Below are 22,116 nucleotides of genomic sequence, written 5' to 3'. Positions count from 1 at the left end.
GCAGATCTCGGCTCCCATAATGGTAAGGGCCCTCCCGGTATGAAAACCAACCGACACGAAAGCAAGTGGGAGCAGGTCTCGGCTCCCATAACGGTAAGGGCCCTCCCGGTACGAAAACCAATCGACACGAAAGCAACTGGGAGCAGGTCTCAGCTCCCATAACGGTAAGGGCCGTCCCGGTATGAAAACCCACCGACACAAAAGCAACTGGGAGCAGGTCTCAGCTCACATAACGGTAAGGGCCCTCCTGGTACGAAAACCCACCGACACGAAAGCAAGTGGGAGAAGGTCTCAGCTCCTCCTCCCCTATTTGGCATCATGGTTGAATCTTTTTGAGTTTCCTCTATTTTCCTGATTCTTTTTATGTAGTGGGATTGACTGGGAGTTGGGGACCTGAGTGACGGTGGGTGGAGTATGCACACATGCGTTTGGAGGCTTGAACCCTTTTACTTTCTGTTTCTCCTTCCTCTCCTTCAGGAAATACTTCTAAAAGATTGTTATTAATGATAGTAATCCCAGCAAACAAAAACCTACCCCTCCTCTAGAGTAGAAAGTAGAAACAGTTTTAAGGAAGCAAAATCCCAAGCAAAAAGGAGATTGCAGCCTTGCAAGCAAGAGAGAGGGGATTTTTAAGGTAGTCCAGGGAGGATAGCTCCACTGAACTCCAGGTCAATGCTCTTCTTTCCCTGGGCCTCCTTAAAATATCATGGAAAGCTTCTGGTGCTGGAGAGAAGAAAGCGTGTACCTACCTCTCCTCTCCAGAACAACAGCTTTAAGAAGCAGTAAACCCAGTCTCCTCAAACACTCTCTGCTTCATTTGGAACAATGCTGCACTCGCAGAGCTTCGGCGGTATTGAATTTCAGTGTCAGTGTTGACTTTTGTGGAGAGGTGGGGAAACCTAGGCTTGATGCACAATACAACAATACAATTCATTAAAGTAAGTTGGAAGCTGGCAAAAAATCCTCCTAGCCCAGTCTCCATTTATGTATGTATGTATTTATTTATTTTATGGTAGGAAAGTTTGCCACTTTCATTAATTCTTTTCCTCGCTTCCAAGTGGAAACAGCCAGCACTTAGAGTGGATTGACAGGCTGCCTGGTGTCACCTGAGGTCCTGGGAGAAGGCAATGCCGTCTTTGCTAATGTATATTTGTTGTAATGGCTTGGTTTATCTGTCTGAATGGAACGCCATGCATTATGTTCCAACACAAAGCCCTTCTCCCACTTAAAAGGCTCAGGATGCAAAAAAGATGCTCCGCAAAGAACATTTTGGTGGATCCAAATATGCCCTTAGCTTTTGTGCAATCACATTATTACCACTGACAACTCCACAAAGGTAACACACTTTACGGAATGACAGCAAGGGAGAATATTTGAAAATATCAGGAGACGGGGAGAGCAGTGCTTCTTATGTTGTGAAACCTTGACAAACACTGGATGGAGGAAAACTTTTGCAGTTGGAGATCGATTTGATGCCACATTGGCATGTGGTTGTTTTGTTCAGAAAACAAAAATAAATGAAATATTTTGAACAGTTTATTCTGTCCAGAAAATACTTTTTTTGCACAAAAACCACTCCCACAAAATCATAGAATCAAAGAGTTGGAAGAGACCTCCTGGGCCATCATCCAGTCCAACCCCATTCTGCCAAGAAGCAGGAATAAATTGCATACAAAGCACCCCTGACAGATGGCCAGCCAGCCTCTCATAGAATCATAGAATCAAAGAGTTGGAAGAGACCTCCTGGGCCATCCAGTCCAACCCCATTCTGCCAAGGATATTGCATTTAAAGCACCCCTGACAGATGGTCATCCAGCCTCTGTTTAAAAGCTTCCAAAGAAGGAGCCTCCACCACACTCTGTGGCAGAGAGTTCCACTGCTGAACAGCTCTCACAGTCAGGAAGTTCTTCCTCATGTTCAGATGGAATCTCCTCTCTTGGAGTTTGAAGCCATGGCTCCATTGCATCCTAGTCTCCAGGGATGCAGAAAGGAAGTTTGCTCCCTCCTCCCTGTGGCTTCCTCTCACGTATTTATACATGGCTATCATCATGTCTCCTCTCAGCCTTCTCTTCTTCAGGCTAAACATGTCCAGCTCCATAAGCTGCTCCTCATAGGGCTTGTTCTCCAGAGCCTGGATCATTTGAGTCGCCCTCTTTCTTTGGACACATTCCAGCTTGTCAATATCTCTCTTGAATTGTGGTGCCCAGAATTGGACACAATATTCCAGGTAAAGTGGTCTAACCAAAGCGGAATAGAGCATGGGGAGCATGACTTCCCTGGACCTAGACACTAGGCTCCTCTTGATGCAGGCCAAAATCCCATTGGCTTTTTTTGCCACCACATCACATTGTTGGCTCATGTTCCCCTTCCTCCCCACGAGGACTCCAAGATCTTTTCCACACGTACTGCTCTCGAGCCAGGCCTCATTGTCCCCCATTCTGTGTCTTTGCATTTCGTTTTTCCTGCCAAAGTGGAGTATCTTGCATTTGTCTCTGTTGAACTTCATTGTGTTAGTTTTGGCCCGTCATCTCTCTAGTCTGTCAAGATCGTTTTGAATCCTGCTCCTGTCCTCTGGAGTCTTGGCTCTCCCTCCCAATTTGGTCCCGTCTGCAAACTTGATGATCATGCCTTCCAACCCTTCATCTAAGTCATTAATGGAGATCCTGAACATGACCGGGCCAAGGATGGAACCCTGCTTGTGGCACCCCACTCGTCACTTCTTTCCAGGATGAAGAGGAGGAAGCCTTGGGGAGAATCACCCTCTGTGTTCGTCCATTTAACCAATTCCAGATCCACCTCACCGTAGTTTTGCCTCACCCACATTGGACTAGTTTCCTTGCCAGAAGGTCATCGGGGACCTTGTCAAAGAAGGCCTTCCTGAAATCCAGGTACGCTCCACCCACGGCATTCCCAGAATAGTATAGGTGTGCAATTTGATCAAAAGGCATGCCATTTTGGGGTCCATTGTTGGCTAATCTCCTCATTCTGTTTACCGTGAAGTTACTCAAAAGGCAAGGATGTTGCTGTTTTCATTCAGCAAAGATTCAGCCCATTGGCTACAATGGGAAACGATATAGGCTCACTCCTCAGACATTTTAATGTCTATCTGTATGAAACCTATCTCAGTTTTAGAACCCATTGAAAACTGTAGGCATGCCAATTTTCAGAACAATTTGCCAATCTACAGATTTTTTAGAATTATTTTAAGTTTTAAACATAACATTTGACAAATAAGACAAACCACAAGAGACGGTTCTGGGAATGGTAGTCGTCGGTTCTGTCTATTCTCAGCCAATCAGGCTTTTCACTGGCCGAGAAACAAACAAAGAGCAGAAAGCTCCCATCATGCTCTGAGAGGAGATTTCTTTTAGAAAGATAAGATACCTTTATGGTTACGGTATGTACATTGTTCAAGGGAAATGCTTTCCCCAACACACATCATCCTTCCACACTTCAACCATTTATTTCAGAAGGAAAGTCTGTTTCTGTGCATGGGTTGCTCCCCTTTCGACTTCAGGGTTCACCATATCAGTTTTTAATAGCAAAATACTCTGGTTTTCTTTTCAGCTTAATGGGTTGCCCCATGCAAAACTAACAAAATGAAGTTCAACAGGGACAAATGCAAGATACTCCACTTAGGCAGAAAAAACGAAATGCAAAGAGACAGAATGGGGGACGATGAGGCCTGGTTCAAGAGCAGGACGTGGGGAAAAGATCTTGGAGTCCTTGACAGATTAGAGAGATGAATGGCCAAAACCAACACAATGAAGTTCAACAGGGACAAATGCAAGATACTCCACTTAGGCAGAAAAAACGAAATGCAAAGAGACAGAATGAGGGACGATGAGGCCTGGTTCAAGAGCAGGACGTGGGGAAAAGATCTTGGAGTCCTTGACAGATTAGAGAGATGAATGGCCAAAACCAACACAATGAAGTTCAACAGGGACAAATGCAAGATACTCCACTTAGGCAGAAAAAACGAAATGCAAAGAGACAGAATGGGGGACGATGAGGCCTGGTTCAAGAGCAGGACGTGGGGAAAAGATCTTGGAGTCCTTGACAGATTAGAGAGATGAATGGCCAAAACCAAGACAATGAAGTTCAACAGGGAAAAATGCAAGATACTCCACTTTGGCAGAAAAAACGAAATGCAAAGAGACAGAATGGGGGACGATGAGGCCTGGCTCGAGAGCAGGACGTGGGGAAAATATCTTGGAGTCCTTGACAGATTAGAGAGATGAATGGCCAAAACCAACACAATGAAATTCAACAGGGACAAATGCAAGATACTCCACTTTGGCAGAAAAAACGAAATGCAAAGAGACAGAATGGGGGACAATGAGGCCTGGCTCGAGAGCAGGACGCAGGGAAACTATCTTGGAGTCCTTGACAGATTAGAGAGATGAATGGCCAAAACCAACACAATGAAGTTCAACAGGGACAAATGCAAGATACTCCACTTAGGCAGAAAAAACGAAATGCAAAGAGACAGAATGGGGGACGATGAGACCTGGTTTGAGAGCAGGACGTGTGGAAAAGATCTTGGAGTCCTTGTGGACAACAAGTTAAACATGATGTGGCGGCAAAAAAAGCCAATGGGATGTTGGCCTGCATCAATAGGAGCCTAGTGTCTAGATCTAGGGAAGTCATGCTCCCCATGCTCTATTCTGCTTTGGTTAGCCACACTTGGAATATTGTGTCCAATTCTGTGCACCGCAATTCAAGAGAGATATTGACTCTAAGCTGGAATGTGTCCAGAGGAGAGCGACTAAAATGGTCAAGGGTCTGGAGGACAAGCCCTCTTTCCTGTTTCTAATATTGATTGGTTAACAAATTTGATCCGAAATACGAATTAAAAATGAAGCTATGCACAACCCTAATAAGTACTGTGTGGCAACTCAAAAGTATGTGCATTAAGGAATCATTAACCGTATCAGATTTCCAACCTTTTGCTGATTTAGAAAGCCTTTCTTGAACTGACATTGTGGCGACCAATATACTCAAAAGAAAGATTTCAGCTGCGTGAGGTCGAGTCAGAGATCAATAGCCATACTAAATATAGATCTTGAAACTGAAATGGGATATTCCAAGTCTTCTGTATCCCATTATTGTTGCAAACCTCGCATGTCGTATTTATTTATAGGGAACATCAATGTATATACTAGGGCTGGTCAATTTGTTTCGTTAATTCGTAATTCGTTAAAAAATTCGTTATTTTTTGAATTACGAAACGATTACAAAACATTTTTTTAACCTGGAAGTGTTTTTAAATATCGAAACGGCAGCGCCAAAAAATTTTGTATTTCCGTCCATTTCGGAAATACGTAAGATGGCCGCCTGCCGATGCTTGCTGAGAGGGGCGAGCGAGAGGGGCGAGCGAGCGGCGAGCGAGAGGGGCGAGCGAGCGGCGAGCGAGAGGGGCGGAAGCACTCTCTCCTGACATTTCACCCACATCTATGGCAGGCATCCTCAGAGGTTGTGAGGTCTGTTGGAAACTAGGCAAGTGGGGTTGATATATCTGTGGAATAATGTTCAGGGTGGGAGGAAGAACTCTTGTCTGCTGGAGGCAAGCGTGAATGTTGCAGCTGGCCAGCTTGATGAGCATCGAATGGCCTTGCAGCTTCATGATCTGGCTGCTTCCTGCCTGAATGTTGCAATTGGCCAGCTTGCTTAGCATTGCCTATTAATAATAATAGCGAGCGGCGAGCGAGAGGGGCGAGCGAGCGGCGAGCAAGAGGGCCCGCCAGAGTGAGTGCCTGCCTTCCCTCCTTAATAATAATTAATAATAATTAATCCCTATTCTACTAAATTAATAATTAAATTTAAAAAATATTTAAAAAATATTGGAAAAAAAAGGGCGCCATCTTTACAAAATGTTTTGTAAATATTTACGAAATTTCGTAAATACCGAAACTTTTTTTTGGGAAAGTTTTGTAATTATTTTAAATATCGAAACAAAAAAAAAACCCCAATTACAAATCGATTTTAGAAACAAATTTTTGCGTTGTTACCCAGGCCTAGTATATACCTAAATGCTTGGTGTGGATACTTGCGTTGGCATCAATTAATGTCTCTAACATGAAGGGAGCCTCAGATGCACTTAAAGCTACAGAACCAAATCGGGATTGTAAGAGATATCTCAGTTGTGGATAATATTGCAATTTAGCTAAGAGGGAACACAGAATCGGAGAGTAATTAACAACAACAACAACAACAACAACAGCAACAACTTGATTTATAACTCGGCCTATCTCCCCAATGGGGACTTAGGGCGGTTTCCAACAAAGGATGGTATAACGAACATATCATAGAATCATAGAATCATAGAATCAAAGAGTTGGAAGAGACCTCATGGGCCATCTAGTCCAACCCCATTCTGCCAAGAAGCAGGAAAATTGCATTCAAAGCACCCCTGACAGATGGCCATCTAGCCTCTGATTCAAAGCTTCCAAAGAAGGAGCCTCCACCACACTCCGGGGCAGAGAGTTCCACTGTTGAACGGCTCTCACAGTCAGGAAGTTCTTCCTCATGTTCAGATGGAATCTCCTCTCTTGTAGTTTGAAGCCATTGTTCCATTGCGTCCTAGTCTCCAAGGAAGCAGGAAACAAGCTTGCTCCCTCCTCCTCCCTGTGGCTTCCTCTCACATATTTATACATGGCTCTTATCATATCTCCTCTCAGCCTTCTCTTCTTGAGGCTAAACATGCCCAGTTCCCTAAGCCGCTCCTCATAGAGCTTGTTCTCCAGACCCTTGATCATTTTAGTCGCCCTCCTCTGGACACATTCGCACCAAGGAGCTTCTTTTAGCAGGTAGAAGGAACAGGGAATTCTGAAATAGTGAATCCCACAAGCTACCAGCAATGATAAGGAACTTCACACTAAGGATCACATCGCTGTGCTACCAATTACAAGGAATATCACAGGAGGGAAACTGATAAAACAGGGAAAGATATAACTGTGTATAGATATATTTGAATGACGTCTGGACTGCGAGGGTTTTAAAAGCCATCTACAATTGGGTATGCTGCCACCTTATTGTTTAGTATTCAGGCTGAGTTATATGTGTGGAGAGGATACTTAGTAACACCCTTTTGTGTTACAATAGTGTTTATTTATTAGGCTGGATGGCCATCTGTCAGGGGTGATTTGACTGCAATATTCCTGCTTCTTGGCAGGGGGTTGGACTGGATGACCCAGGAGGTCTCTTCCAACTCTTTGATTCTATGATTCTATGATTCTATTTTCTTCAGAGGGTTTAAATTCCAATGACGTTCACACACAGGCTGTTGTAAAGTGTTAACTATAATAAAACGTATTGTCGAAGGCTGGAATCACTAGGTTCTTGTGGGTTTTTTCGGGCTATATGGCCATGTTCTAGAGGCATTTCTCCTGACGTTTCGCCTGCATCTATGGCAAGCATCCTCAGAGGTAGTGAGTTTTTGCGAGTTCTTTGCGGATGGTGTGAATTCTCTCTCGTAAGAGGTTGCGTTCTAGGTGGTCATAGATCCGATGAGGCTGTTGTGTTTTGAAAGTCCTTTTGGCTGCGAGAAATTGTGGGATGGTATCTGTGTCTCTGCAGCGTAGAAGGAAAGTCAGGGAGCACAGTAGATGTGCTTTCCTGGTCCTTAGTTTCTCCAATTTCCTTGTGTCTTGGAACAGTTTCTCCCCGTAGAGATGTTCAATGTATTGTCGAAGGCTTTCATGGCTGGAATCACTAGGTTCTTGTGGGTTTTTTCGGGCTATAGAGCCATGTTCTAGAGGCATTTCTCCTGACGTTTTGCCTGCATCTATGGCAAGCATCCTCAGAGGGAGTGAGGTCAGGAGAAATGCCTCTAGAACAGGCATGGGGAACCTTTGGCCCTCCAGGTGTGGTGGACTTCAACTCCCACAATTCCTTGAGGCTCGGCATTCGCCCCAAAGGCTTACCGAGCCTCAAGGAATTGTGGGAGTTGAAGTCCACCACACCTGGAGGGCCGAAGGTTCCTGACCCCTGCTCTAGAACATGGCTCTATAGCCCGAAAAAACCCCACAAGAACCTATAATAAAACGTTTATTTAACAGGTTCAAACGTTTCTGGTACAAATGCGTAATGGTTTCTGTAAGTTAATGGCACAAAAGCTTTTGGTTACGTTTGATGTACAATTCTTAGATGAGTACTGGGTTCAAATCTAGAGTTAGCAAGCAGGACATTATCTCAGGAAACTAATCTCTGATGATAATTCCAAACCAAATTCCCACTTCCTGGAATCTAGCCAAACAATCTTGGCCTAGCCTTCCTCAGTAATAAAAGAAACAGATCATAAGCAAGGTCCTGTTCCCACTGTCAGCATTCCTGGCGAATTCCTCTAGCCCTTGAATACCACAAAAGATTGACCCAGCTCTCCTATCCCAGATCCAAAATGTTTGCGGTCCCAAGCATTTTGAACATTGTTGACTTCCTTTGAGAGAGGTGGGAATCAACGTGCTTCTTAACTTTATTCTGAGTGTCGTTGAAGGCTTTCATGGCCAGAATCCCTGGGTTGCTGTGAGTTTTCTGGCTTGTCTGGCCATGTTCCAGAAGCATTCTCTTCTGACGTTTCACCCACATCTATGGCAGGCATCCTCAGAAGTTGTGAAGTCTGTTGAAAAGTAGGAGAGTAAGTAGGAGAGTTTACATATCTGTGGAAGGATGCCCAGAATGATGAAAAGTAGGAGAGTTTATATCCCTTTGGAATGATGCCCAGGGTGGGAGAAAGAACTCTTGTCTGTTGGAGGTGGGCGTGAATGTTTCCTTACTTTCCTAGTTTCCAACAGACCTCACAACCTCCGAGGATGCCTGCCATAGATGTGGGCGAAACATCAGAAGAGAATGCTCCTGGAACATGGCCAGACAAGCCAGAAAACTCACAGCAACCCAGTTTCTGCTGAGTGTTTAGAAGAGCTGTCTAAGGTGCTGAAACCCAAAAGCAAACAGCAAATGTAGGCTAAAATTCAGAGCTAGTATTTAGTCATGCCAAGCAAAAAGAATTAAAAGATTCAGCAGCTTGGTTAGTTTCTTCTACAGTTTGGACTAAGATTCAGAGAGGATTTTTTTTTTCTGTTTCAGAAGCAACGTGAGAAACTGCAAGTCACTTCTGTTGTGAGATCATTGGCCGTCTGCAAGGATGTTGCCCAGGGGACATTGCCCAGATTTTTTTTTTATTAATCCTTTTTATTTGAGCTTTTTCTCATCTATGTAAATAAAATTGTAATGTTCGTTTGTGCTACCATCAGAACTCAAAAACCACTGGGGGAATTGACACCAAATTTGGACAAAAGACACTTAACAACCCAATGTATGTCCTCCACTCAAAAAATTGATTTTGTCATTTGGGAATTGTCGTTGCTGGGATTTCTAGTTCACCTGCAATCAAAGAGCATTCTGAACTGTGCTGTTCAATGGAAGACATCATCAGGTTGAGCCTTGCAACCTTCCCATGTATGGCTCAGATGCATTTCCATGTGCTTCCTTGGAGGATATTCTACCTGACTTGAAATAGTTCACCACGCAGGTTGTGGAAAGTCCTTCAGCACTTGGCTCTTTATTAATGATGCATGGACAGCGCGGTCTTGAGGAAACTCCTCCAGGACTTCGGAGGGCAACTTCCTCCTGTGGACATTTACTAATGAGGCACGCTTAAATTAATGGGCCCGAGTGAGCCAGGCACAGAAAGAGAGAGAGAGAGAGAGAGAGAGGCACGTGGAGTTGGCTGATGGCCACTTCCATTTGTCTGAGATCCCTGCAGGCATCGTTCCCCACAAGCCGGGCTGGGTTGGTGTTTGCGAAAGGTCAACCGCTTTGACAAGTGCACAAAAAGGGAAGCCGATCCGCAAAGGTGAAATTGATTCACTTACTCCAAGAACTTCAGACAGCAGAAAGGAAAGGAAGGAAGGAGGGAGAGGGAGAGGGAAAGAGAGAGAGAGCACTGTGGTAAACAAAACACCGCTTCCCATCCTGTCTCACCTCGCTTCTTGGGTTATCAATTATTTACCGTGGATGAATTAGACGAGGGCGGCATGCTCTCCTCCCGAGTCCGCTGGGATTGGCAAGAGCCTCGCCATCCATCCCCAAGAATTCAGCTCAAGGAAACCTTCTAGCAACCTTAAAGCGGGTTGAGGAGAAGGCTGAAACTAGGCAGTTTTGAGAATACGAGGGTTGAATGAAAAGTAATGCCTCCACCTTCCTAACTCCTCAACCGATGGCAGTACTGGTATGCGGCAGGTACTGGCTTGTTCAGTAGACTCCGCTCTACAGCTCCATTTCGGTGGGAAGCCTTTGCATTGAATGGTTGTGTTGTTAAAGTGCAAAGTAGGGAACCCTGCGCAGATGGTCGGTCAATGCGACTTAAGCAACGTATGTGGTAGGTACTGGCTTGTTCAGTAGACTCTCCTCTACAGTTCCATTTGGCAGGAAGCCTTAGCATTGACCGGTTGTGTTGTTAAAGTGCAAAGTAGGGAACCCTGCGCAGATGGTCGGTCAATGCGACTTAAGCAACGTATGTGGTAGGTACTGGCTTGTTCAGTAGACTCTCCTCTACAGTTCCATTTGGCAGGAAGCCTTAGCATTGACCGGTTGTGTTGTTAAAGTGCAAAGTATGGAACCCTGCGCAGACGGTCGGTCAATGCGACTTAAGCAAGGTATGTGGCAGGTACGGTACTGGCTTGTTCAGTAGACTCTCCTCTACAGTTCCATTTTGGCGGGAAGCCTTAGCATTGAATGGTTTTGTTGCTAAAGTGCAAAGTAGGGAACCCTGCGCAGATGGTCGGTCAATGGGACTTAAGCAATGTATGCGGTAGGTACTGGCTTGTTCAGTAGACTCTCCTCTACAGTTTCATTTTGGAAGGAAGCCTTAGCATTGAATTGTTGTGTTGTTAAAATGTGAAGTATGGAACCCTGCGCAGACGGTCGGTCAATGCGACTTAAGCAAGGTATGTGGCAGGTACTGGCTTGTTCAGTAGACTCTCCTCTACCATTCCATTTTGGCTGGAAGCCTTAGCATTGACTGGTTGTGTTGTTAAAGTGCAAAGTAGGGAACCCTGCGCAGATGGTTGGTCAATGCGACTTAAGCAACGTATGTGGTAGGTATTGGCTTGTTCAGTAGACTCTCCTCTACCATTCCATTTTGGCTGGAAGCCTTAGTATTGACCGGTTGTGTTGTTAAAGTGCAAAGTATGGAACCCTGCGCAGACGGTCGGTCAATGCGACTTAAGCAAGGTATGCGGCAGGTACTGGCTTGTTCAGTAGACTCTCCTCTACCATTCCATTTTGGCTGGAAGCCTTAGCATTGACTGGTTGTGTTGTTAAAGTGCAAAGTAGGGAACCCTGCGCAGATGGTTGGTCAATGCGACTTAAGCAACGTATGTGGTAGGTACTGGCTTGTTCAGTAGACTCTCCTCTACCATTCCATTTTGGCTGGAAGCCTTAGTATTGACCGGTTGTGTTGTTAAAGTGCAAAGTATGGAACCCTGCGCAGACGGTCGGTCAATGCGACTTAAGCAAGGTATGCGGCAGGTACTGGCTTGTTCAGTAGACTCTCCTCTACCATTCCATTTTGGCTGGAAGCCTTAGCATTGACTGGTTGTGTTGTTAAAGTGCAAAGTAGGGAACCCTGCGCAGATGGTTGGTCAATGCGACTTAAGCAACGTATGTGGTAGGTACTGGCTTGTTCAGTAGACTCTCCTCTACCATTCCATTTTGGCTGGAAGCCTTAGTATTGACCGGTTGTGTTGTTAAAGTGCAAAGTATGGAACCCTGCGCAGACGGTCGGTCAATGCGACTTAAGCAAGGTATGTGGCAGGTACTGGCTTGTTCAGTAGACTCTCCTCTACCATTCCATTTTGGCTGGAAGCCTTAGCATTGACTGGTTGTGTTGTTAAAGTGCAAAGTAGGGAACCCTGCGCAGATGGTTGGTCAATGCGACTTAAGCAACGTATGTGGTAGGTACTGGCTTGTTCAGTAGACTCTCCTCTACAGTTCCATTTTGGCGAGAAGCCTTAGCATTGAACAGTTGTGCTGTTAACATGCGAACTATGGAAGCCTGCGCAGACAGTCGGTCAATGCGACTTAAGCAATGTGCAGTTATTGAATTCTTGACAGCAGAAGGTGTCGTTCCAAAGGAGATTCATCAGAGAATGCAGCTATTAGGGCTGGGCGATTTCGTTCGTTAATTTCGTAATTCGTTATTAATTTGTTATTTTTTTTGATAACGAAGCGATATTGAACCATTCAGGAGCAACTAAAAAATGAAATGATTTTTTTCAATTAGTTTCAGAATTGTTTCGTAATTGTTTCAAAATCGTTTCGTAATTGATTCGAAATCGTTTCGTTATTATTTCCGCATGTCTGGTGCAAGTTTTAGGGTTGTTGTTTGTTTTATCAGTGAAAAATTAATAAATTATCACATCAACAGTCAACAACAGAGGGAGAGGGAAGCTTCAGAAGTTCCCCCTGTCCCATTTGGACAGGGTTTTTTTTGCATATTGCGCAATCGCGTCCGCCATTAACGAATCGATTCGTAATTGTTTCGTAATTGTTTCGTAAATTTTGAACTTTTTTAAAGAAAAATTTCGGAATTCTTTTAAAAAACAAAACGCAAAAACCCCCTAAAAACGAATTGAGTATAGAAACAAATTTTTCCGTGGTTGCCCAGCCCTATTGGTTACATTATATGAAAATAAATGAGTATTATAAACAAGACAATAAAGTAGGCTTCAACTGGAAAATTTCAACTTGGGACAAAATCCTCCCACCAGAGAGAAAAAACTAATAACAAAAAATTATGATAAATATATTAGAATGGTCAATTGAAACTGAACTAATAAAAATCATATGATTAGATGGCCAGAAAACATAAGAAGACGAATCCACTTGAGAGAATGGGAAATAATTTGGAATAAGAAATTAAAATACACATACGCAATGGACTTAGAATCATAGAATCAAAGGGTTGGAAGAGATCTCATGGACCATCATCCAGTCCAAACCCATTGTGTCAAGAAGCAGGAATATTGCATTCAAAGCACCCCTGACAGATGGCCATCCAGCCTCTGTTTCAAAGCTTCCAAAGAAGGAGCCTCCACCACACTCCAGGGCAGAGAGTTCCACTGCTGAATGGCGCTCACAGTCAGGACGTTCTTCCTCATGTTCAGGTGGAATCTCATAGATTCATAGACTCATAGAATCAAAGAGTTGGAAGAGACCTCCTGGGCCATCATCCAGTCCAACCCCATTCTGCCAAGAAGCAGGAATATTGCATTCAAATCACCCCTGACAGATGGCCATCCAGCCTCTGTTTCAAAGCTTCCAAAGAAGGAGCCTCCACCACACTCCAGGGCAGAGAGTTCCACTGCTGAATGGCGCTCACAGTCAGGAAGTTCTTCCTCATGTTCAGATGGAATCTCTTCTCTTGGAGTTTGAAGCCATTCCTCCATTGCGTCCTAGTCTCCAGGGCAGCAGAAAACAAGCTTGCTCCCTCCTCCTCCCTGTGGCTTCCTCTCACATATTTATACATGGCTATCATGTCTCCTCTCAGCCTTCTCTTCTTCAGGCTAAACATGCCCAGCTCCTTAAGCCGCTCCTCATAGGGCTTGTTCTCCAGACCCTTGATCATTTTAGTCGCCCTCCTCTGGACACATTCCAGCTTAGAGTCAATATCTCTCTTGAATTGTGGTGCCCAGCATTGGACACAATATTCCAGGTGTGGTCTAACCAAAGTAGAATAGAGCATGTGGAGCATGACTTCCCTAGATCTAGACACTATGCTCCTATTGAATCAGGCCAAAATCCCATTGGCTTTTTTTGCTGCCACATCACTTTCCTGGCTCATGTTTACCTTCCTCCCCACGTGGACTCCAAGATCTTTTCCACACATACTGATCTCGAGCCAGGCCTCATCGTCCCCCATTCTGTATCTTTGCATTTCGTTTTTTCTGCCTAAGTGGAGTCTCTTGGATGGTGCCTTTTGCTACTGTTTTGGAAAGAAACTCAAATGCTATAGTCTCCATGAAACATGAAAAGAGGGAGGGATGGAGAAGGAGAAGGATTGGGCTGGATCGTTTGGAACGCTGCAACAAAACACTCTATATGACGGGGGTCTATGTGACGAGAAAACCAAAATATCAGCCAATTTAGTTCTCCACATGAGAAAAAAAATAGGATTTCATCTCAAAGTAATAATAATGGCAGATTGTGGAGCGAAAAGCGGTACGTGTCATTATGGCACTTGACAGGAGAAATGCCACAGCTGATGGGGCTCAGACAGACTTTGGATCCGCGCCACAAACAATATATATGACTTGTATTTGTTTGGAAAATAGAATCTCTTTTCCTCTCCTTGTTGACCATCTTTCGCAGCTCAGGATCCAAACGGAGCCCATTATTTCGTATGGAAATGTAAAATATTTATTAACTGTGTGTGTATATGTATCTGTCATTTGATTCCCACCATTTTATTTTCAAGTCTGAATGCATGCTTTTTATTTTGATGCATTGTATTCAGCAAGCATTGACAGAGAGGAATGTAAATCGAGAAGAAACTGGGATTTGGGGATAATTGGAAAAACTTCTTTTTTCTCTCCTCGATCTGGCATCGACGCACAACAGAGCATAATTGGTACAGCAGCCTTTGGATAGGTAACTACGAGGGAGCACAACGAGGGCAACGGTCATCCCCAAATAAGAATTTGTACTCCCAGGTGAAACTTGCCTTTCCTCTACAACATCTTCTAGCATTGCTCTATCTGAAAACTTCATTTTTAATTTATAGTTTAGGCATTCAAGAGAGCAAGGAAAGTGGCAAAGGGAATGCAAATATAACAAAAATGTGAGATAGGCAGCAATGAACTTATGGTAAGTGCCTCGCTCTTTGCAATGTTAGAAACTTCATGATGCGTGTGAAAAGAAGCAGGGAAGTGGAGGGATGGTTTATTGTTGCCACCAATTTGAAAGGAACCAGTATTCAGGAGATTTTACCCCAGTTCCCAATTTTAAAAAGAACTAGCCGATTTGCAATGGAGGTTGCCAATTAGGAACCAAATTTACCATCAAGTTGGAAGGGAGGCTGTTCAATTGCACCTCCTCCTTTATTAAGAAAGTAATAACTTAGTAGCAATTACACTGTATATACTGTAGCGTGACTGGAAAGAAGAATGTAGATTTATTTGGTTACTTTTCCCTGCGTTTCTGCCACCATGTGAGGTAAGTTGTAATATTGTGAGAAATGGCACTTTAGACACAGAATAGACGGAGCTGAGGCAATCTTCAAATAAAAGTTAACAATTTTATTAAGTACACAGCGTGTGGTTGCTGGACGTCACTTTTCCTTGTTGCACTTGGAATAATACTTGTAACTTTAACAGTTCATTCTTTCAAGTAACACAGTATCTTTCTGACGTAGAGCACTTGTTTCAGACAAAGTTTCCATACAGGGATGTTTCCCTTAGTTGACCCTCCCTAGATCAAATACTAAGTAAACTATTCTTTAGCCTCTCCTTAGACTAAAAGAATACCAGCTATGTTTCACCATTCAGCTGCACTAGCCTGAGAAACTTCCAATAGCCAAACCCAGCTTTTCAAAGCCTCAAAGCTTTGCTTCACAAGTCACTCCACCACCTTTTCCTTTCCTTCTCTCCCAACTCCTAACTCCTCACTCCTCTGAACCTAACTCCTGACTCCTCTGAACCTAAACCCGGACTGCTCACTCCTCTAAACCTAAACCCTAACTGATTTTTAACTGTCATTTTTTCAAACTCTCCCCTCTAAGCTCCTCCCACTTCCCTCTCTCCTGCATCGGTCTCCATGGCAACGCACATGGAGGACTCCTCTTAGGCCACTCCAGCATTACTGCAGCCAATCTAAACACAAATACAGTTAAAATCATACAATTTATAATCAACTCCTGTACACGTGCATGACAAAACTCTTCTCCTTTTTCACAGGAGAATTACATACTCTCCAATACGTTGCACCCTCACACTGGAACACCCTCTCACCCAACACAACACCAGAGATCAGAGATCCAGTATCTATATAAATAAAAATGTAATGTTCATTTGTGGGATTGATATAACTCAAACACCACTGGAAAATTGCCGCCAAATTTGGCCACAAGACACCTACTAACCCAAGGAGTAACCATCACTCTGTAAGACTGTAGGTTTTATATAGCAATATTAAATGATCACTCACAAGCCAGCTTTGATTTGAAATGAATATATTGCTTGTATCTCTGCAGCAAAGAAAGGCACTACTGATTTTTGTCATTTTGGAGTTGTAGTTGCTGGGATTTATAGTTCACCTACAATCAAAGAGCATTCTTAACTTCACTAACAATGGAATTGAACCAAACTTGGCACACAAGACTTCCAAGACCAATAGAAAACAGTAGCAGGGTTTGGTGGGTATTGACCTTGAGTTTTGGAGTTGTAGTTCACCTCCATCCAGAGAGCACTGTGGACTCAAACAATGATGGATATGGACCAAACTTGGCATGAATATTCCATATGCCCGAATATGAACACAGATGGAGTTTGGGGAAAATAGATGTTGACATTTGGGTTTTGTAGTTACTGGGATTTATAGTTCATCTACATTCAAAAAGCATTTTGAACCCCATGAATGACAGAATTGCAAACTTCCCACACAGAACTCCCATGACCAACAGAAAATACTTAAGGCCATCCAGTCCAACTCCCTTCACCAGGGCAAGAAAACATAATCAAAGACATCTATGAGCCATCCAGTCATAGATATAGAATATATGATTCACAAACACACAGATAGAGTATCATAGATTTGAAAGGGACAATGGAATGTTGCCTGTTTCAGAGTGGGCAAACCTAACAATCTCCACATCCACACTGACAAAGAAACAACAAGAAATATTGTTTACCCACAAGCATAAAGACATGACATAGATTAGAAACCAACACTTTCTCATTACTTTATTTTCCAGATCACCAGACTGGGCCACAGCAACGCCTGGCAGGGGAAGGCTAGTAAATAAATACATAAACAAATCCAAAAAGGCCAGGATAGAACACAAAGCCAAGGAAACCCACAAACACAGAATTAATCCATGAACATGTAAACAGGAATTTCACTAAGGTAAATTCTCCAAAGAAACAGAGACATGAAACAGGAATCTTGACAATGTAGGAAACATGAACTTGGAATCATGAACAGGAGACGGATCCCCTATAGCAAAGTTGTCTCCTCTGAAAGGCCTGAAACCAAACCACTTAATTTAAGCCCTCTAAGACACCCATGGCATCATGGCTGACACATTTCGACTTCAGGATCTTATTTCGGATCCTCTGAGAATATCTAATTTGTGTTGTTGTAGGTTTTTTCGGGCTATATGGCCATGGTCTGGAGGCATTCTCTCCTGACGTTTCGCCCGCATCTATGGCAAGCATCCCCATTCTGCCAAGAAGCAGGAATATTGCATTCAAATCACCCCTGACAGATGGCCATCCAGCCTCTGTTTCAAAGCTTCCAAAGAAGGAGCCTCCACCACACTCCGGGGCAGAGAGTTCCACTGCTGAACGGCTCTCACAGTCAGGAAGTTCTTCCTCATGTTCAGATGGAATCTCCTCTCTTGTAGTTTGAAGCCATTGTTCCATTGCGTCCTAGTCTCCAAGGAAGCAGAAAACAAACTTGCTCCCTCCTCCTCCTTGTGGTTTCCTCTCACATATTTATACATGGCTATCATGTCTCCTCTCAGCCTTCTCTTCTTCAGGCTAAACATGCCCAGCTCCTTAAGCCGCTCCTCATAGGGCTTCTTCTCCAGACCCTTGATCATTTTGGTCGCCCTCCTTTAGACACATTCCAGCTTGTCAATATCTCTCTTCAGTTGTGGTGTCCTCTCTTCCTTCTCTTCTTCAGGCTAAACATGTCCAGCTCCTTAAGCCACTCCTCATAGGGTTTGTTCTCCAGACCCTTGATTATTTGAGTTGCCCTTCTCTGGACACATTCCAGCTTGTCAACATCTCCCTTCAATTGTGGTCCCCAGAATTGGACACAGTGTGATTCCAGGTGTGGTCTGACCAAGGCAGAAGAGAGCATGGGGAGCAGGACTTCCCTGGATCCAGACACTAGGCTCCTATTATATTAAAAGTAGATTACTGTTCCTGTATAAATTGACTGCTATCCTGGAAGTGAGAACAGAAAGACATTTCATGAGATGCAGTGAACTCAAAGAATGTTCCGTCCTGGGCCCAGTCCTGTTCAACATCTTTATTAATGACTTAGATGAAGGGCGAGAAGGCAGGATCATCAAGTTTGCAGACAGGACCAAATTGGGAGGGAGAGCCAAGACTCCAGAGGACAGGAGCAGGACTCAAAGGGATCTGGACAGATTAGAGAGATGAAGGGCCAAAACTAACAAAATGAAGTTCAACAGGGACAAATGCAAGAGACTCAACTTAGGCAGAAAGAACGACATGCAAAGAGACAGAATGGGGGACGATGAGGCCTGGCTGGAGAGCAGGACGTGTGGAAAAGATCTTGGAGTCCTCGTGGGGAGGAAGGGGAACATGAGCCAACAATGTGATGTGGCGGCAAAAAAAGCCAATGGGATTTTGGCCTGCATCAAGAGGAGCATAGTGCCTAGATCTAGGGAAGTCCTGCTCCCCATGCTCTGTTCCGCTTTGGTTAGACCACACCTGGAATCACATTGTGTCCAATTCTGGGCACCACAACTCAAGAGAGATATTGACTCTAAGCTGGAATGTGTCCAGAGAAAGAGGGAGACTCAAATGATCAAGGGTCTGGAGAACAAGCCCTATGAGGAGCGGCTTAAGGAGCTGGGCATGTTTAGCCTGAAGAAGAGAAGGATGAGAGGAAATATGATAGCCATGTATAAATATGTGAGAGGAAGCCACAGGGAGGAGGGAGCAAGCTTCCTTTCTGCTTCCTTGCAGACTAGGACGCGGAACAATGGATTCCATCTGAACATGAGGAAGAACTTCCTGACTGTGAGAGCCGTTCAGCAGTGGAACTCTCTGCCCCGGAGTGTGGTGGAGGCTCCTTCTTTGGAAGCTTGTAAACAGAGGCTGGATGGCCATCTGTGGGGGGTGATTTGAATGCAATATTCCTGCTTCTTGGCAGAATGGGGTTGGACTGGATGGCCCAGGAGGTCTCTTCCCACTCTTTGATTCTAGGATTCTATGAAAGCAGAGCCTTCCTGCTGCAAGAATATGAGACCGCCTTGAATATTTATTCCAGCCTTTCTGAGGCTTGCCACTGGCTTTCTTTCGGAACCAAAACAATAAATGTATTTCAAAATGCTAATGGCTGAAACGTGCATACTTGAAAGGAAATGTGTAGAAACATGCTTTCTCCAGTGGAGGGAAGTTGTGTGAATTAGGTAAATTTGTCAAGTAACGATGCAAACGAAGAAAATGGGTTTTAAAGGAAATCACAGCAATTTCAGCCAGAGAAGAAAACAGGGATTCCTGAATCCAATTATTGGTTCCAAATGCAGTAGATCCATTGAGCTCATGATAGCATCGTAAGTCAAAACTAATGTACGTTTGCATTGATTCTATAGGTCTGCTCTGACTGAATCATAGAATCCTAGAATCCTAGAGTAGGAAGAGACCTCCTGGGCCATCATCCAGTCCAACCCCATTCTGCCAAGAAGCAGGAATATTGCATTCAAATCACCCCTGACAGATGGCCATCCAGCCTCTGTTTAAAAGCCTCCAAAGAAGGAGCCTCCACCACACTCCGGGGCAGAGAGTTCCACTGCTGAACGGCTCTCACAGTCAGGAAGTTCTTCCTCATGTTCAGATGGGTATATTAACCGAATGACAACATAGACAGCAAAACAAACACCACAGGAGTGTTGAGTTAACCCTTCCCTACGTTATATGGAGTTACACTTAAGAAATGTTCCGATTTACATGCAAATGCAACATAAGTATGAAACCTACAGAACCTATCTTGTTTGTAACTTAGGGACGGCCTGTACTTTGGTTCTCAGAAAGATCAAACCAATTGGCCTGCCATTATTTATCATTTATCATTTATCATTTATCATTTATCATTTATCATTTATCTTTTATTTTTTATTTTTTATTTTTTTATTTTTTATTTTTTATTTTTTATTTTTTATTTTTTATTTTTTATTTTTTATTTTTTATTTTTTATTATTCATTATTCATTATTCATTATTTATTTATTATTTATTATTTATTATTTATTATTTATTATTTATTATTTATTATTTATTATTTATTATTTATTATTTATTATTTATTATTTATTATTTATTATTTATTATTTATTATTTATTATTTATTATTTATTATTTATTATTTATTATTTATTATTTATTATTTATTTCCGGCGACTCGAGGCGGTTTACAAGGCAAAATTCAATGCCACCAAAAACACAGTTACAACATAAAAACGTTGACATTAAAAAAAATAATAATAACAGCTGTAATAAAACCTAATTCAGTAAATACTCATTCAAACAATGTCCAATCCCATCTTGTAGTTGATTCCGTTCTTATGTCCGTTACTCAGTATTCGCAAATGCCTGCTCGAATAGCCATGTCTTGAGTTTTTCCGAAATGCTAAAAGCAAAGAAGTTGATCTAATCTCCCTAGGAAGGGCGTTCCATAGCCGAGGGGCCACCACTGAGAAGGCCCTGTCTCTCGTCCCCACCAGCCGTGCTTGTGATGATGGTGGGATTGAGAGCAGGGTCTGTTTGGATGATCTTAAAGTCCTTGATGGTTCGAAAGGGGAGATGCGCTTGGACAGGTAAGTTGGGCCAGATGGGCCAGAACCGTTCAGGGCTTTATAGGACAAAGCCAGCACTTTAAATTGTGTCCAGTAGCAGACTGGCAGCCAGTGGAGCTGGTGTAACAGTGGGTTGTATGCTCTCTGAGAGCCGCTCCAGTTAGCAACCTAGCTGCCATAGGGATATTTACAAGGAACTACTCATCTCTCTGGTGGCTTCACTCTTTATGGGCTTTGGCGTACTCTTCTTACTGCTTTGGGTTGGAATCTATGTGTGACAATAAACCAAGACCTGTTTCACTTCCTGACTGTGGGAGCCGTTCAGCAGTGGAACTCTCTGCCCCGGAGGGAGTGTGGTGGAGGCTCCTTCTTTGGAAGCTTTTAAGCAGAGGCTGGATGGCCATCTGTCGGGGGTGATTTGAATGCAACATTCCTGCTTCTTGGCAGAATGGGGTTGGACTGGATGATGGCCCAGGAGGTCTCTTCCAACTCTAGGATTCTATGATTCTATGATTCTATGATTCAGGTTGTGGAAGAATTGCTGAAGCTTTTTTTTTATTTTTGTACTTAATGTGTTGAAGCTTCCAGACTAGTTGAAGCTTCCAGACAGTCTTCAAACGCAACCCCATGTGAAGAGTGTTGCAGTAGTCTATACAGGATGTAACTAGAGCGTGGACTACTGTGGTCAAGTCAGACTTCCCAAGTTACGGATGCAGCTGGTGCACAAGCTTTAGCTGTGCAAATGCTCCCCTGGTCACCGCCAAAACCTGGGGTTGCAGGCTCAGCGATGAGTCCAGGATCACTCCCAAGCTGTGAACCTCCACCTTAAGAGAGAGTGTGACCCCATCCAACACAGGCTGTGACCCTATGCCCTGTTTGGCCTTGCGACTGACCAGGAGGACCTCTGTATTGTCTGGATTCAATTTCAATTTGTTCGCCCTCATCCAGACCATTACAGCGGCCAAGCACTCATTCAGGACCTGGACAGCCTCCTTAGTAGCAGGTGGGAAGGAGTGATAGAGTTGGACATAATCTGCAACATCACCTGAAATTCCGGATCATCGCCCCTCAGAGGCTTCATAGAATCCTAGAATCCTAGAATCCTAGAATCCTAGAGTTGGAAGAGACCTCCTGGGCCATCATCCAGTCCAACCCCATTCTGCCAAGAAGCAGGAATATTGCATTCAAATCACCCCTGACAGATGGCCACTCAGCCTCTGTTTAAAAGCTTCCAAAGAAGGCGCCTCCACCACACTCCCTCCGGGGCAGAGAGTTCCACTGCTGAACGGCTCTCACAGTCAGGAACTTCTTCCTAATAATGTTCAGGTGGAATCTCCTCTCTTGTAGTTT

The sequence above is a fragment of the Anolis sagrei genome, chromosome Y (genome assembly GCF_037176765.1).
Source record: "Anolis sagrei isolate rAnoSag1 chromosome Y, rAnoSag1.mat, whole genome shotgun sequence".
Classification (NCBI taxonomy): Eukaryota; Metazoa; Chordata; class Lepidosauria; order Squamata; family Dactyloidae; genus Anolis; species Anolis sagrei.
This window is presented reverse-complemented; position numbering follows the sequence as displayed.